The sequence below is a fragment of the Myotis yumanensis genome, unplaced genomic scaffold (genome assembly GCF_028538775.1).
Source record: "Myotis yumanensis isolate MYYU_CA2020_CCGP unplaced genomic scaffold, mMyoYum1.0.hap1 SCAF_4, whole genome shotgun sequence".
NCBI lineage: Eukaryota > Metazoa > Chordata > Mammalia > Chiroptera > Vespertilionidae > Myotis > Myotis yumanensis.
The window spans coordinates 9710835-9726992 of NW_027223755.1; the positions used below are offsets into that span (position 1 = coordinate 9710835).

A 16158-nucleotide genomic window follows, 5' to 3' on the forward strand; every position below is an offset into this window, starting at 1 on the left:
AATATTTTTCCAGACCACGGAGTTGTGCTTAATTTATAGAAATACTTAGACTTTTTAGGGCCAATAAAAGATGAGATCTCAGTGATGCTATCCGGAGGCTGAAAATTCACCTCACTTAATACACAGACGAACACGGATCAGGTCGTCCCTGCGGCTCATGAGCAGCCCAATGGTCTGGCAGCCGGGATCCTTGCCCTCGCTCGATCCATGGGATCTGATCGCCTCGGATGTACTTGGAAAAGTCGCTCTTCTGACTGACCAGCTGGCAGTCCGTGAACTTGCCCGTGTCGCGCAGGGCGCGCACCTCCTCGCCGATCTGCCGCCCGGGCTCCGCACACAGGAATTCGTCCACCACGAAGGCCGATCTGCGGCCCCGGGCTCCGCGCACAGGAGTTCGTCCACACGCAGATGCCGTGCTTGTCGATGCAGCGCACGATGTGCTCCAGCGCCAGCTTCAGCGCGGGCAGCGGCTTGTCTGTCTGATGGGCCGCACGCCGCCGGCCTGGCTCAGCCCCTCGCAGGCAAGGTGTGTTGCCCGGCGGGCATGGTTCGCCTTCTCCTGCAGCAGCGACGAGCGGACCAGCGGCTCCTCTTTCCCAGACTCCGTCTCAGCCGCCGCCACCGCCTCCGGGTCACGGTCCTGGGCGGTGTCACGGCAGGCGCCCGGGCCCCGGGGGTTGGGGTGGGGGGGAGCGAGGCGGTGGCTGGGGGGGCGCCCTCGCAGCTCTGGCACAGGAGCTGGTGCTGCTTCTTCCAGTCCTGGCGCTGGCGCTCCGAGCAGCGCAGCAGCTTCCCATCTTCCTGCACAGCTCGCAGCACTGCCGGTCTCGCTCGCTCAGGCTCGGCTCAGCCGCCCGGCCCGCCGCTGTCATTGGCCATGACGGCGGCGGCGGCGGCCGGGAGAGCAGGAGGGGTGGCGGCCAGACCGAGGGGCAGGGCCGGTCACTGCGCCATGTGCCCGGCTCCCCTCGCCTCAGGCAGGCCGGCTCCCCGTCCTCGGCCCTCTGACCAACTGGAAGGACACCCCTCCACAGACTCTGGCTACCTTCTTGCTGGCAGCACGGGAACAATGAAGCTGCCAATCACGCCGCCTTGGAACAAGCGTCCCTGAGCCTGCATTCGAATCTCCTAAAGGCCCTACAAATCATCTCTCCAAGCTTTGAGAAATGCCCACTTCTTTTTAAAATATATTTTATTGAGTTTCTACAGAGAGGAAGGGAGAAGGATAAAGAGTTAGAAACACCCATGAGAGAGAAACATCGACCAGCCGCCCGGTGTCTGTGCAGAGGAATTTGTCCAGCAGAAAGGCTGATCTGAAAAAAAAAAAAAAAAAAAGTCCTATGTGCCGTGGGTGTCAGTGCAGCGGCGTTCCTCCAGCAGAAAGGCCGATCTGTCGCCGGGTGTTCGTGCAATGGTATTCGTCCAGCAGAACGGCCGATCTGAAAAAAAAAAAAAAAGTCCGATCTGCTGCTGGGTGTTGGTGCAGGGGAGTTCCTCCAGCAAAAAGGCCGATATGCCGCTGGGTGTCCGTGCAGGGGAATTCTCCAGCAGAAAGGCCGATCTGCCGCCGGGTGTGCCAGGGTATTCGTCCTGCAGGAAGGCCGATCTGAAAAAAAAAAGAAAAAAGGCCGATCTGCCGCTGGGTGTCAGTGAAGCGGTATTCGTTTAGCAGAAAGGCCGCTCTGCCGCCAGGTGTCCGTGCAGCGGTATTCGTTTAGCAGAAAGGCCGATCTGCCGCCCCGGGCTCCACGCACAGGAGTTCGTCCACACGCAGATGCCGTGCTTGTCGATGCAGCGCACGATGTGCTCCAGCGCCAGCTTCAGCGCGGGCAGCGGCTTGTCTGCCTGATGGGCCGCACGCCGCCGGCCTGGCTGCGCCCCTCGCAGGCACGGTGTGTTGCTCGGCGGGCACTGGTTTGCCTTCTCCTGCAGCAGCGACGAGCGGACCAGCGGCTCCTCTTTCGCGGACTCCGTCTCAGCCGCCGCCACCGCCGCCGCGTCAAAGTCCTGGGCGGCGTCACGGCACCCCCGGGGCCGGGGGGAGGGAGCGAGGCCGGGGCTGGGGGGTGGGGGGGCTGCTCTCGCCGCTCTGGCACAGGATCTGGTGCTTCTTCCAGTCCTGGCGCTGGCGCTTGCCGGAGCCCGCCGGCACTACAGTCGAACAGTACCTGAAAGGGGGGTGAGTATTAAGAAAAGAGACAGACGCAAAGATGGGATCGGGAGGACTGACAGTTCAAGACTGTAGCCCCGAGTTTATTTCACACAGTCTTTTTATACATTCACTGGTTACATATGCTTTTAGCAGAACTTAAGCAACTTTCGATTTAATCAGCGCAAGTATCTCTAACGGTCTCGGCCAACTTCCTTTTTTCCAATCCTTCGTCTCAGTCGGTGGCTGAGACCGACTTTCATGATCTGAGCTCAGCTAGACTACTTCCTTATTCTCACAAGCTATACTGCTGCAGCACAATTTTCCTGCTTATTTGGCATTTAGCAAGCTAAATCAGTAACTTGAACTTTAGTGGGATAGAGCGTGTGACAGCCCACCTTGTGAAAGACTGTCTCCTCGGAACCTTGTCAAACCGAGACCGCTCCCCACAGGCGCTCCGAGCTGCGGCAGAAGGAGCTGCGGCAGCGCGGGCAGCGCAGCAGCTTCCCATCTTCCTGCACAGCTCGCAGCACTGCCGGTCTCGCTCGCTCCGGCTACGCCGCCCGGCCCGCTGCTGTCATTGGCCATGACGGCGGCGGCGGCGGCCGGAAGAGCAGGAGGGGTGGCGGCCAGACGGAGGGGCAGGGCCCGTCACTGTGCCAGGCGCCTGGCGCCCCTGGCCTCAGGCAGGCCGGCTCCCCGCCCTCGGCCCGCTGACCAACTGGAAGGACACCCCTCCACAGGCCCTGGCTACCTTCTTGCTGGCCGCAGGAAGCAATGAAGCTGCCAATCACGCCGCCTTGGAACAAGCGTCTCTGAGCCTGCCTTCGAATCTCCTAAAGGCTCTACAGATCATCTCTCCAAGCTTTGAGAAATGCCCATTTCAATGCTGCCATTTGATGCCTGTCTTAGCAAAGCAGGAGCAATTCCTGAATCCAAAGCCAACAGGCCTTCTTCTTTATAGATTCGGAACCAGGCATGAAACATTCCTTGGTCTCTTATCTCTTTGAAGCGGGCATCCATGCCTTTGGGTTAGGTGCACAGGAAAAGTTCCAACTTCCGCCACAAGAGGCAAGGCCGCCACATACCGAGGGTTTCCAAGGCAGACCACACATCTCCTGGCTTCCAGGGTCACCCTTCTGGTGCTGCTTGGGTTCATCAGAAGACCGGGAAACTGGGCTCCCACAGTCAGAAATGCCACTGCAGCGCCCTATATACTTTTTTTTCTAATGTTCAACCTCCTTTTATTGAAATACTGGTTTGTTTAGTATATTTACACCACACTTTATGAACACCTACACATAGTAGGTAAATTTTGTCAAATAAAAACGTTTTTCATAAAACGTTTCAAAGTTTACATAAAAACGAAGTACAGTGCATGAAACTGATGTTTTCTTCTTCTGTAAATCATCATCATCGTCAACATGTGGGTCCATTGGGGGAAGTGGTGAGAAATTCGCAGCCAGCCCCACATGTGGCCTTCAGACCAAAATGACCTGGTGCCATTACATGCTCCGCAGCCCTGGGGCCAAGGCCTTTTGTCTGGGACTGCTGGGGACTAGGTGTGCCCAGCGGACTTTTTCTCAGAAGCAGTTTAACTCTCCGTTCCCTTTGTGGCCCAGGGGTGCTGCTCAGCCCCGCGGAAGGGATTCCCCATTGCCCTTCCCACTGCCCCAACCCTTGCAGGAGCGCTTTCAGGGTGGCCGGCTACCGTTAGCCACGCTTATGCTTTCACCCACGCAAACCCTATCTCCACACCTGCTTAGCAGGGACAGTGCCTTCCCAGTTCTGAAGTCTAGGTTTTGAGAGGAAAAAGGCACTGGTTTTCTGAGGCCGCCTCGCGGAAGGCTGCCCGCTTCAATGGTGCGCTGTTTAGTGGAGGCAGTTTCTCCCGGAATGATTTGCTCTTGAGAGAGCAAGGCGGCCAGTGGGGGCTCACAGGGCAGCCTGAGTGAAGAAATGGGTAGATCAGGACAATCCTATCTATAAATGACTGAGCTCTCTGGCCAGAGCCGATATAGTCACTTTTTAAACTATTTACTTTCAGAGAGATGAGATGGGAGAACAATGGAAACAGTGATTTGTGAGCAGGAAACCTTGCTATACCGGAGACACCGATATATTCCCTTTCTCCAATCCCCTGGCTCCAGGAAAGGCCGTGGTGACAACCAATCACTTCAAAGTGCAAGCTCTGAATTTTCTCTCAACAGTTCTTGTGGCCAAGAAGTGGGGTGGGGACAGGAGGCCTGGTGACCCCCCAGGCTGGTGAGTAGTGGGTGCTGGTACCCCTGAGCCCACTGCCCTGTCTGCCTCCCCCAGGGCCTTGGAGTTCCAGGGTAAAGCTCAGCTCTGAGCTCCACTCCCTTAGTGTGGAGCTCTCTGATCCTGAGCCATCTCTGTTGAAGCTTCTTGATAATTCATCCTGGTCTACTGAAACCAGGGAAACGCGTGAGTCCCTGTGTGTTGTAAGAGCCAGTGAGTAACAGTTTAGATGTTTTAGGAAATCCAGAGGCGAAGGGGAGTTTCCTCCTGGGCCAATACAGGAACCAGGATCCTTTGCCTTTAGGGGAAATGGGGGAGCTTTTGGATAGTTTGGAACTGTAGTGCCTGCTTTGGGGAAACATTACCTTACCTAAGATAATCCACCTAGGGCTGCCCTTAAAAAGCAAGGATTCTGGATGGTCTGGGACAGTGGTCAGCAAACTCATTAGTCAACAGAGCCAAATATCAACAGTACAACGATTGAAATTTCTTTTGAGAGCCAAATTTTTTAAACTTAAACTGTATAGGTAGGTACATTGTTATTAACTTAGTTAGGGTACTTCTATGCTGGCCTTTGCTAAAAACGTCCTCAATCTGATTGAGGTACTTTGCTGAGGTTGATCCCTTCCAACTCTCCCATCCACACTAGTCTTGTGTGGGGAGCCAGGGAGCCGGCACAGTCATGGCATACTCAGCCCCAGGGCGCCTTATGTGCCATGCCAGCTCAGCCTGGTTCAGTGACCCTGAGTGTGGGGGCCGGGAGGAGGATTGAGAAAAGACAGACAAGAGAATGAAAGCTGGGTCTCGGTGGGACGCTGCTCCCTGATGAGGAGACAACGATGCCTTTCATTAGTCCGAGGCTTGGACCTGGCTAAAACACTGTAAGCGCCCCACATCTCCCCCTGTACTTTTGTTTTTAAACACGCCTATCTACATTATTGAAAAAACTCTAAATAAATTATTCAACATAATCAAAACATCAAAACAACAAAACCATAAACAGCAATTTAACAAGAGAACAAAACTCTGGCTAATAACAGCAAAACCAAGTTACAAACATGTCAACATTTTCAGGATATCTTAAAGTCCTTAGATTTTAGCTCCGCAAGATTCTACAGAAAACTGATAGTTCACCAACGTTAGCATAGCTTCCACTTGCTTTTCTAACATCTGCTTGGCCTTAGTCGCCATCTTCTTCAGCTGACTCCATGCTGATATCTCCCTGATGCAAAGATGTCTTTGATGCAAAACCAGTCCCCTGGATCAGGCTGTTTGGGCGGTTGACCAAAGCCTAGAAACAATGCAACTGCTGCAGGAGCTTACAATCTAGGTCTAAAACAAAAATTACTTCCTTACACATCATCCACCACAGCCATCTTCTGCTTTACAAAAGCTAGGAAATATCTGCCTTATTTTGTACCTCCTAATTACTTATTTTCTACCGCCTATTTTCTACCACTTGCTTCTTGCCGCTTGCTTTCTACCGCTTATTTTCTATTTCTACCGCTTATTTCTTACTGCTTATTTCCTACCGCTTAGACTTTAAAAAATGTTTCAATTAAGCATTATTCCCATGTTTTACACCGAGCTAATTTTACCACACTTAGGCTCCCTACCTTATTTTTGTTTTTTGGCCTTCTTACTTTTGCTTTTAAAACTTAACTTCTTATTTTCTTACTTTTGTTTTTTAAGCTTACTCTCTGCACGCGCCTTGGAGCCTCCTTTCACCTGACCGCTTTTTAAATTCCCCCGAACTCAGGCCTGTTCTGACGCCACTTGTTATGGCCAAAGGGGCCTGCTCTGGCGCCACTTGTTATGGCCAAAACTCAGGCCCTGGTTCCAGAACTCAGTCCCTGGTGGCGCAACATTTGTGCCACGCTAGCATGACCAAGGGTGATCCAGAGCAGGGGGCGGGGGGGGGGGGGGGGGGGGCGTGAAAGGATTAAGGAAAGACATACAAGAGAATGAAAGCTGGGTCTCGGTGGGACGCTGCTCCCTGATGAGGAGACAACAATGAAGACCACAAGCCGTCTTTACTTTATAGCAGATGCCATGAGGCAAAGTAGGGGCGTGATCACGTTCTTTACAGCATTCTCACTGAGTTTCAACCTCACTTAACTACATGCACCTGAACTCTATCACAAGGCACGTGGGGTTACATGTTTGGACCATAGGTTCAAGCTTACAACCACAGCCGTTGGCTATCATTGTGCTGGGAGGGCCCTGCCCTCCAGCTGGGACTTGCACCTGGCAACGAGAGGACCCTGTCCTTTCATTAGTCCGAGGCTTGGACCTGGCCAAAACACCGTAACCACCCCCCACACTCTTGTATACCTGTTTCCTCTATCTCCTTTCATTCATCCCCTATATATGTCCACCCCCCACTTCTTCTAAGGCCACTTCTTCACAATAGACTCACCCAGGCCGAAAACCGACTTCTGCGCATGGGCCACGAAGTTTCAATCACACTGTACATGCGCGCTCACACGTGGTATTTTGTGGAAGAGCCACACTCAAGGGGCCAAAGAGCCGAGTGTGGCTTGCAAGCCGAGGTTTGCTGACCAGTGGCCAGGGAGAAAATAGAATGCATTATTTGATTGGTATGAGGAAACTTCTAAAAGACAAAACAACTCCATAAATGGGTTCTCTGTGGGACTCCTTATGGTGCAGAAGTTAGAGAAAACCACCCTAGCTGTTGTGGGTCAGTGGTTACAGCATCAGCCTGAGCACCAAAGGGTCCTGGGTTGGATTCCCAGACCTGCACGGCAGGTTCAATCCCCAGGGTTAGCTAATGGATGTCTGTCTGCCTATCTGTCTGTCTCTCTCCCCCCCTCCCTAGTCTTTTTAAAGTCAATGAAAATATTTTTTTACAATTAAATGGAATGAAATAAAAAAAATTAAAACATTGACATGGGGAAAGGGGGTGGGAATGCATTTTAATCCGTGTATTTCTGTTTTTTCATCCAGCCTCCCAGGCACCTGGTGTTTCTCCAGGTAGCAGAGCGGGTAGCCTCTTGGGGAGCTGGCTGGTCCCAGCGGTGGGAAGTGCTCAGGGCGGTGGTTTGTACGGAGTCTCTGATTGGAGCTTACCCCCGCCCCCCCCCCACTCCCCCAACCCCCCCCCCCCCCCCCCCCCCCCCCCCCCCCCCCCCCCGCTTCCAGCACCTGCAGTGCCCAGTGTTTCTGGACCAGCCCCAGGCTCAGGATTGGAGGCCACCTGGTTCCTTGTCCTTTGGTTGCACTGGGGTGGGACCAAGGAACATGGCCTCCAGGTACTCGCTTCTCCTCCGTCCTTTTCTGGGCAAACAGCGCTGTTTGCAGGAAAATAAAAATGGTGACCACAGCACCAGGACCGGTCCAGGCAGAGCTCCCCCAGGGCAGAACCCCTGGTCTCCGGTGTTGACGGGTCCTCCCTCGGTGGTCTGGCAGGTTCATCCTTGCTGCTTGACACAGTCGCTGCAGGAAAGAAACATCTGCACAGCATATGTTTCAAGGGACCTGGCATATATAGCATAGTGTTCTTAAAATGTTTGCTCTCCTTAGTGCCATGTGTTTTAACCAAGGTCACCTCTCTGAGAAAGGTTGTATCCCCAGGTGGGGATTTTCCCCTGAGGTTAGGGAGGGGATACAACCCCTTAATTAAGTGCCAGGCGGGTAGTTAAGCTACATAATCTTTACTCCCTGGAATGGAGATAAGAAACGCCCTAACCTTTGTAATAGAAATTGACAGGATTAAAATCGGCTGGTATAAATACGGATGTAACAAGACAATAAACATCAGATCCTCATCAGTTCCTAACCAGAACTCCAACCAGAACTTTGGCTGGAGATCCTTGCTAGAGGTCCTGACTAGGCTGCTGATCAACTGAAGGCTGTCTTCGTGTCATTCCTTCTTCGCCGACTCCATCCACACCTTTGAGGACCCCTGGACCCGCTGGGGTTGGACTCCAGCAACTGGCGCCCAACGTGGGGCCTCTAGGTAAGTCCCCCCGTCCCCCCCCCCCCCCCCGTACTTGGGACGTACTTGGGACGGATCGGACTGCACCATAGGGTGCTGCAGACCCCTCCTATAGAGGATAAGTAGGGTAAGCGGGTAGTTAGTACAGAACTTAGATTGACAAGATGGGTCATACTGAGTCTAAAGAAAAAAGACTCTGTATTAATCTTTTAATGCGTCTGCTTGCTAGCAGAGGAGTTAAGGTTACTCCCAGTCAGATAGAAAGTTTTATAGAATATGCATGTCAATGGGTTCCTGAGGATGGAACTGTTAATTTAACAACTTGGACTAAAATAGGAGAGCAATTTATGAATTATCACACCTTCCATCCGCAGGACCAGAAGGTCCCGGAAAATACCTTTTCCCTCTGGAATTCAATTCGTGGCATCTTGGCACCAGAGGCAGAAACTATTGAACTTTCTCAAACTTTAAATAGTCCCTCGGATCCACCTAGAGAGGATACATCATTATTGTCTCCAGCTCAATCTAAGAGCAATTTAGCTATGCCTACTGATCGGAAGGAGAAGAAATATCATAAACATGATCATTGTTCCTTTCCAGTCAGTAGAGAGGAGAGAGGCCCTCCCATTCAAAACAGGCTCCCTAAATTAGAAAGGAAGCCTAAACCAGGTCCTGCGGCTCCTAGGAGCTCCATGTCTAAATTTCAAAGGGCGATAAGAGAAGCTGAAGCTAATGGAGATCTTGAATTCTCACTCTGCTTCCCAGTTGCATATGAGAATGAGTTTGATGAGGACGAAAACCCCACCTGGGAGGCTATACCTTACAAAATTCTTAAAGAATTAAAATTGGCCTGCTCTGAATATGGACCCCTAGCTCCTTACACACTAACCTTGGTAGAAACCCTAGCCAATAAATGGATGACTCCTTATGATTGGTCACAGGTTTGTAAATCCTGTCTCTCAGGAGGCAATTACTTATTATGGAAAACTGAATATGATGATCTTGCTAAGAAAGCTGTAGCCACTAGCAAAAATTCCAGAGGAGGAATAACACTAGACATGATATTAGGAGAAGGTGATTTTAACACGGCTCAGGAGCAAATGTATATGCCCAAAGAGGCACTTATTAAAGTAACCAGCAGGAAAAACAACCTCCCTTACAGAGGTTAAACAGAAGGTCGAGGAACCATATCAGGATTTTCTTTCTCACCTCATACAGGCAGTCAAGAGAGTAATCAATAATGAAGAGGCTGCCGATATCCTAATCAAACAACTGGCTTTTGAAAATGCTAATAATACCTGTCAGGCTTTATTAAGGCCGATTTGCAGAACAGGAACTATAAATGATTTTATAAAACAGTGTGCTGATGTAAGTCCAGCATTTATACAGGGTGTAGGTATAGCTGCAGCTCTCAAAGGGGAGATATACCCTCAATATGTACAGGGCATAGGACAAGCCAGCAATAATACAGGTAATAAGAGAAATATGAACTGCTACTCTTGTGGCTTATCTGGGCACTTTAGCAGAGAATGCCCAAATAGAAATAATAATACTCAAGCCAGATGGCAAGCTCCTCGACAGCCTGGAAATACATCAGGGAATAATATTAATCTTCCAAAAACCGTTTGTCCCCGATGTCAGAAAGGATTCCATTGGGCAAAGGAATGTAGATTGAAATACCATAAAAATGGTCGGCCTTTAAATTCTACAAATCGCTCCCAAGGAGGTTATATCCCATCACCTCAATTGGGAAACTTGAGAAGGGGCCGGCCCCAGGCCCCTGCAATAATAGGGGCATTGACCCTCAACCCCTCTGCTGCAAATTTCAATCCGTCAGTGACCTCTTCAGAGCAACCCCAGGCAGTGCAGGATTGGACCTCCATTCAACCACCCACGCAATACTAACCCCAGACTCGCCAGTAGCAGCCATTCCTACAGGAGTGTCTAGGCCGCTGCCTGAGGGAACTGTAGGATTAATATTAGGGCAGAGCTCCACCTCGTTACAGGGGATCTTAGTCATCCCAGGAGTTGTTGATGCAGACTACACAGGAGAAATACAGATTTTACTTTCCCCACCCACCACAACGATACAGATTCAGCCCAACCAGAGAATTGCCCAATTACTCCTGTTACCAATACATAAAATAGGGACAGCTGTTACCCAGGAAGCTAGAGGGGCCGGAGGCTTTGGATCTAGTGATGCAGCATTTTGGATACAAGAAATCCATGCTACTAGACCTACAAAAATTTTACAAATTCAGGGAAAACCAATTGAAGGTATATTGGATACAGGTACAGATGTTTCCTGCATAGCAGGGAAGGATTGGCCCTCTTCGTGGCCCACACACACCACCTCCACTTTCCTAGTAGGACTAGGCAAGGCATCTAATGTAAAAAAGAGTTCTCAGATTTTAACTTGGGCTGATGAAGATCAACATTCAGGAACATTCTGTCCCTATGTAATTACAACTATCCCCTTTACATTATGGGGAAGAGATATCTTGTCTCAAATGGGAGTTCTATTATATAGCCCCAGTGATAGAGTAACATCACAGATGCTAGACACGGGATCTAATCCAGAAAAGGGATTAGGAAAAGAAAGTAATACCTCACACTCCTCGACAGGATTTATAATTGGGGCCATTGCCCATAGGACTGCTGATCCCATAGTCTGGAAATCATCACAACCAGTATGGGTCGAGCAATGGCCCTTAACATCTGAGAAAATAACAGCAGCCCAACAATTAATTGATCAGCAATTAGCAGAGGGACATATAGAGCCATCAAATAGTACCTGGAACACACCCATATTTGTAATAAAAAAGAAATCAGGCAAGTGGAGACTTTTGCAAGATCTAAGGGCCATAAATGACACCATGGAAGATATGGGCTCCTTACAACCTGGATTGCCTCCCCTGTGGCAATTCCACAGGAGTATTGTGTTGTTGCTATTGACTTACAGGATTGTTTTTTCACTATACCTCTTCACCCAGCTGATTGTCAAAGATTTGCATTCAGCATACCATCAGAAAACTTTAAACAGCCTTATCAGATATATCAATGGAAGGTTCTCCCACAAGGGATGAAAAATAGTCCTACATTATGCCAAAAGCTTGTAGATCAGGCATTGCAAGTTATTAGAAAGAAATTTTCAGATCTATATCTTATTCATTATATGGATGATATTTTACTAGCTCATAAAGATCGGGCTACTTTACAGGAAATTCTTACTCAGACCGTCCTTGCTTTAGAAGAACATGGTCTAAAAATAGCCCCAGAAAAGATTCAGACTGAACCTTCTTTTTCCTACTTAGGCAGAATATTACATACCTCTACCATTACCCATCAGCCTTTACAATTAAGAAAAGATCATTTAAACACATTAAATGATTATCAGAAACTATTAGGTGATATCAACTGGGTCAGGTCATATCTAAAAATAACCACTCTTGACTTAAAACCTCTATTTGACATTTTAAAGGGAGATTCTAACCCAAAGTCTCCCCGACAATTAACTGTAGAAGGAGAAAAGGCTATAGCAAAAATAGAACAGGCCATCAATAAACAGCAACTACAGTATCTAGATTATTCCAAATCTTGGGCCTTAATTATTCTAGCCACTAAATATACTCCTACAGGATGTTTATGGCAGGAAGGACCATTAAAATGGATACATTTACCTGTCACTCCAAGGAAGATTGTACCATCCCATCCTTCCCTAGTGGCCACTCTCATTATCAAAGGTAGACGCCGCAGTATCGAACTCTTTGGAAGAGAAGTTACTGAGATAATAATACCTTATAAAAGAGAACAATTAGACACACTATTACAATTTGAAGAAGAGTGGCAAATAGCTATAGGTAACTTCCCTGGACAAATTTTACATCATTTGCCAAGATCACCTATATTGCAATTTCTCTCCCTACATCCGTTTATATTTCCTATTAAATGTTCAAAAGAGCCATTATCACCTCCTGTCTCCTTAGTATTCACAGATGGCTCCTCTAATGGTAAGGCAGTAACAATCATTGACTCAATAACCCATGTTCAACAAACCCTAGAGACGTCAGCCCAGAGAACAGAGCTTTTGGCAGTCATTTATGCCTTTGAACAATTGCAACAGGTTCCCTTTAACTTGTACACTGACTCTCAATATATAGTTAAATTATTTCCTCATATTGAGACCGCCTCTCTCCCACAAGGAAGAACAGCCTTTTCTCTTTGTTAACTCAGCTACAAACTTACATTCATAAACGAGAAAAGGCTTTCTATATTGGACATATTAGAGCTCATTCCTGCCTACCAGGACCCTTAAGCGAAGGAAATTATCAGGCGGATCTACTAACTCGCCCAATAGTTTGTACAGCTCTAGAAGAAGCCCGGCGGTCTCATGCCATTCATCATCAAAATGCTTCTGCTCTCCGTCTATATTATCGTATATCTAGAGAAGCTGCTCGAAGTATTGTGCGTGACTGCGGCCATTGTCCTACTCTCGCACAATGACCGGTGGACCAAAAGTGCCTTTGTGCAGGTCCAGGTCTCCAGAGGAGAGGTTCCAGCACACTGGAACCTATGCACACAGTTTGGGAAAAGAGAGTTTGGATGCATTGGAGAGAGGAAGAAAGCAGTTTTACTTTACCTGCAAGACCTCTGACCGCAAGGCAGCACAGCTTAAAGTCAGAGAGATCTTAGCTACAGCTGGTTATTTCTCTTGAGGGGTAGGGGTGGGGTGTAAGGGGAGGAGATGAGAGGGGAGTGAGCGTGTGTGAGTGAGCTTAGCATTCCCACCTGTGCAGACGCCTACAATGAGGCGCTTCTCAGACCTTGAACTTAGGCAGAAAGCTGGCTGGACTCTGCAAGCCAGAGAAAAACCAAACTTGAACTTCAGCGCCACCTTTGGGAAAACTAAAGAGAGGCTGACAGTGCTAGGTCCTGGTCCATCCCAGGATCCAGAGAAAGCATACAAGCTCAAGACTTCTGCCACAAGAGGGCGCAAGAAGCGTGGGGCAGGTGTACTCACAGGTCAGCCATAACCTCAGGAGCTCTGGTTTCCTTCCCCAAGTCAGGGAGGACTGGAAGAGGTGACTGCTGTTTCAAATGCAAAGACAGAGATGTAAATCTTCCCGGGACATGGATAATTAAGGAAACGTGACACTACCATGGGTCACAATAATCTTCCAGTAACCAACACCAAAGCCATGGAGATCTGTGAGTTACCCGATAAAGAATTCAAAATTGCTATTTTAGGGAAGCTCAGTGAGCTACCAGAAGACACAGAAAGACAATTCAAGGAAATCAGGAAAACAATGGTCAAGGAATATATAAAGAGAAGCAAAAAGTCTTCAAACAAGTGAAAATGGTAACAGTCAAATATTGAACCAATCCATCTGTGAACAGTTTTATAGCTTTAGCATGTATTTATCTATAATGATTTTGAGCCTCTCTTTATACACTCTTTAGCCAATTTGTATTACAGATTTCCCCACAATCTGAAAGCGCAGAGTTCCTATGCAACTTTTAAAAATGGAAATGGCACAAAATGAAGAAGCAATTACCATAAATTTATATGGAAAATGTTTGAGCCATAATAGCCTACCAAATTATAGCAAATAACATATAAAACCTAAAATAACACTAACATATAGTAAAAGCAGAATGATATTGTGAAACAGCTGGAAGCTGTTCTGAAAGAAAGGATTTACTGAACCAAATGCCAGCCAGACAAGGCCCAGGTCCCGGGGATGAGGCAGGTCCGCCTGGAAAAGAGGAACAAACCCCCTGTCCTGGCGTTGACTGGCTCTTTTATGGAAACTGTTTGGGGAAGAAAGATGAACGCTGTTCTGAATCATTTATACTGGCTGTAGATGAAGGGGGTGGGAGGTGAAGTGGGCTAGTTCTGGGGTAACTCCATAATCCCTAAGGTAGTATTTGGTCCTTTGGGTTGCTGGTGGGCAGCAGTGTGGGGCGGTCATGGGTAGGCAAGGAGAGAGGCACCTGGCCTTTTCTTTACATAGTCACGGAACTAGGCACTGAGAAGTTAACTCAGTTTTCCACATACACTCAGGAATGTAAGCAGTGTTTTCCTGGGTTTCCTCTGCAGTTGTTAACTGGTTAGCTTCTCCTGTCTCTTCCTTCCATCCTCTGGCCTGCTGTAATTTATTTATTTATTTATTTATTTATTTACATACCAGAGGGGATGCTGCTGGGGATCTGGTCACTTGCCAATGGACCAGGGACTCTTTTAATATATATATATTTCAGAGAGAGAAGGAGAGGGAAAGCTAGAAACATCAACGATGAGAGAGAATCATTGATCAGCTGCCTCCTGTATGCTCCCTACTGGGGATTGAACCTGCAACTTGGGCATGTGCCCTGACAAGGAATCAAATCATGATCTCCTGGTTCATAGGTCAGCGCTCAACCACTGAGCCATGCTGGCCCAGCTGGCCTGCTGTAATTTAATTTAGGGCATTTCAAATTTTTTTCTTGTCACTATGATACACATTACAGACTGTATAAAGTAGCAATAATGTGTGTGCAGGGTATTTCACTCCCTAAAAAGAGTGACTTGATTTCTCCTTAAGTATAGGATAATGCAATACCATGATTTGCACAGCCATCAATCCACTTAAGCAATAGACTTTTCTCTTTATCTATTACCGGATGCTGACTAAAGAAGACCATTGAGCAGAACCGAGTAGTAACTTCAGCAGCTTTTTGGATTCTTCCCCTCTGCTTGTTCAACGCATGCACAATGTCTTTATTTTATTCACCAGGATGGAAATGCTCAATTACATCAAATTTTACTCTAAGTTTCACCCCGCACAAGCTTTCATAGGCATTTTGGGGACCTTAGGACTCATCTTGCTCACAGATGCGCAAAGATGCTCACAGACACAGCTCAAAGCCATGGTAGCTTGATACTGAGATGCTGAGTGTAGGTCCTGAGAAAGGCTTGGTGAGGACTCTCACTGCTGCCTCCCTAACAGCTAAAAAAAAAAAAATTAAACAGTGGCATAAAGCAAGCTTTCAAAAAGCAAGGTTTACCTGTATTGTGCTAATTCTCTGTGAATTACCTAATCATATCCCTGAGCGTTCTCATTTGCATTTCCTGCTTTATCATTTTGATTTGTAGAGATTATATGTGCTGTCTGCATAGCTATTCATTACCTGTGAACGTTAGACTTTGAAATTATTTTCTCCCAGTTGTCATCTGTCAGTTTTTCCCATGTATTATACCTCCAAAGTGTTACTTCTTCCTGAGACTGTCTTTCTAATCATAGTTCTGATAGTGCACTCGGTCATTATTTCTAGCTACTTTGGGGAACTGTTGTCCCATTGTTTAATTTTAGTTCTACATAGTTTTTTCATAATTGGGATTTTATTGGCTGCTTTGAGGGTAAGTACACAGATAGATTTGTACACATTTCTTACCGTATGCACCAAAAACCTAAAAAGTCAAGGAGTTGTGATTCTTTCCTAAACAGTTATTCCAGTGACATCCCAGCGTAAAATTTAGAGGCATTTTTTCCTTAATAAAATATTAGGAACCGAGTTCTTAAATGGAAGCTTATACTGAAGCATGGACTTACCTAGAAGCTTCTAAAATAATTTCCCTGTAGTGTATCTCCTGGGTTCTCAGGATGCTCAAAACGATCTGTAACATCTAAATTTGACCGTTATTATAAATTTATGATTTAGGGGTGTTTTTTCTGTTAAAAAATTGTATATCTTAGATGTGTCTACTTAAAAGGACTGGGTACAATTATCAACAAAATAATTTTGAGCA

At 47.6% G+C, this 16158-nt stretch overlaps 1 pseudogene; it reads right to left on the bottom strand.

Moving 5' to 3' along the window:
* Positions 1-111: 111 nt before the first annotated feature.
* On the bottom strand, positions 112-2737 carry LOC139008417 (egl nine homolog 1-like; annotated as a pseudogene).
* Positions 2738-16158: the final 13421 nt, after the last annotated feature.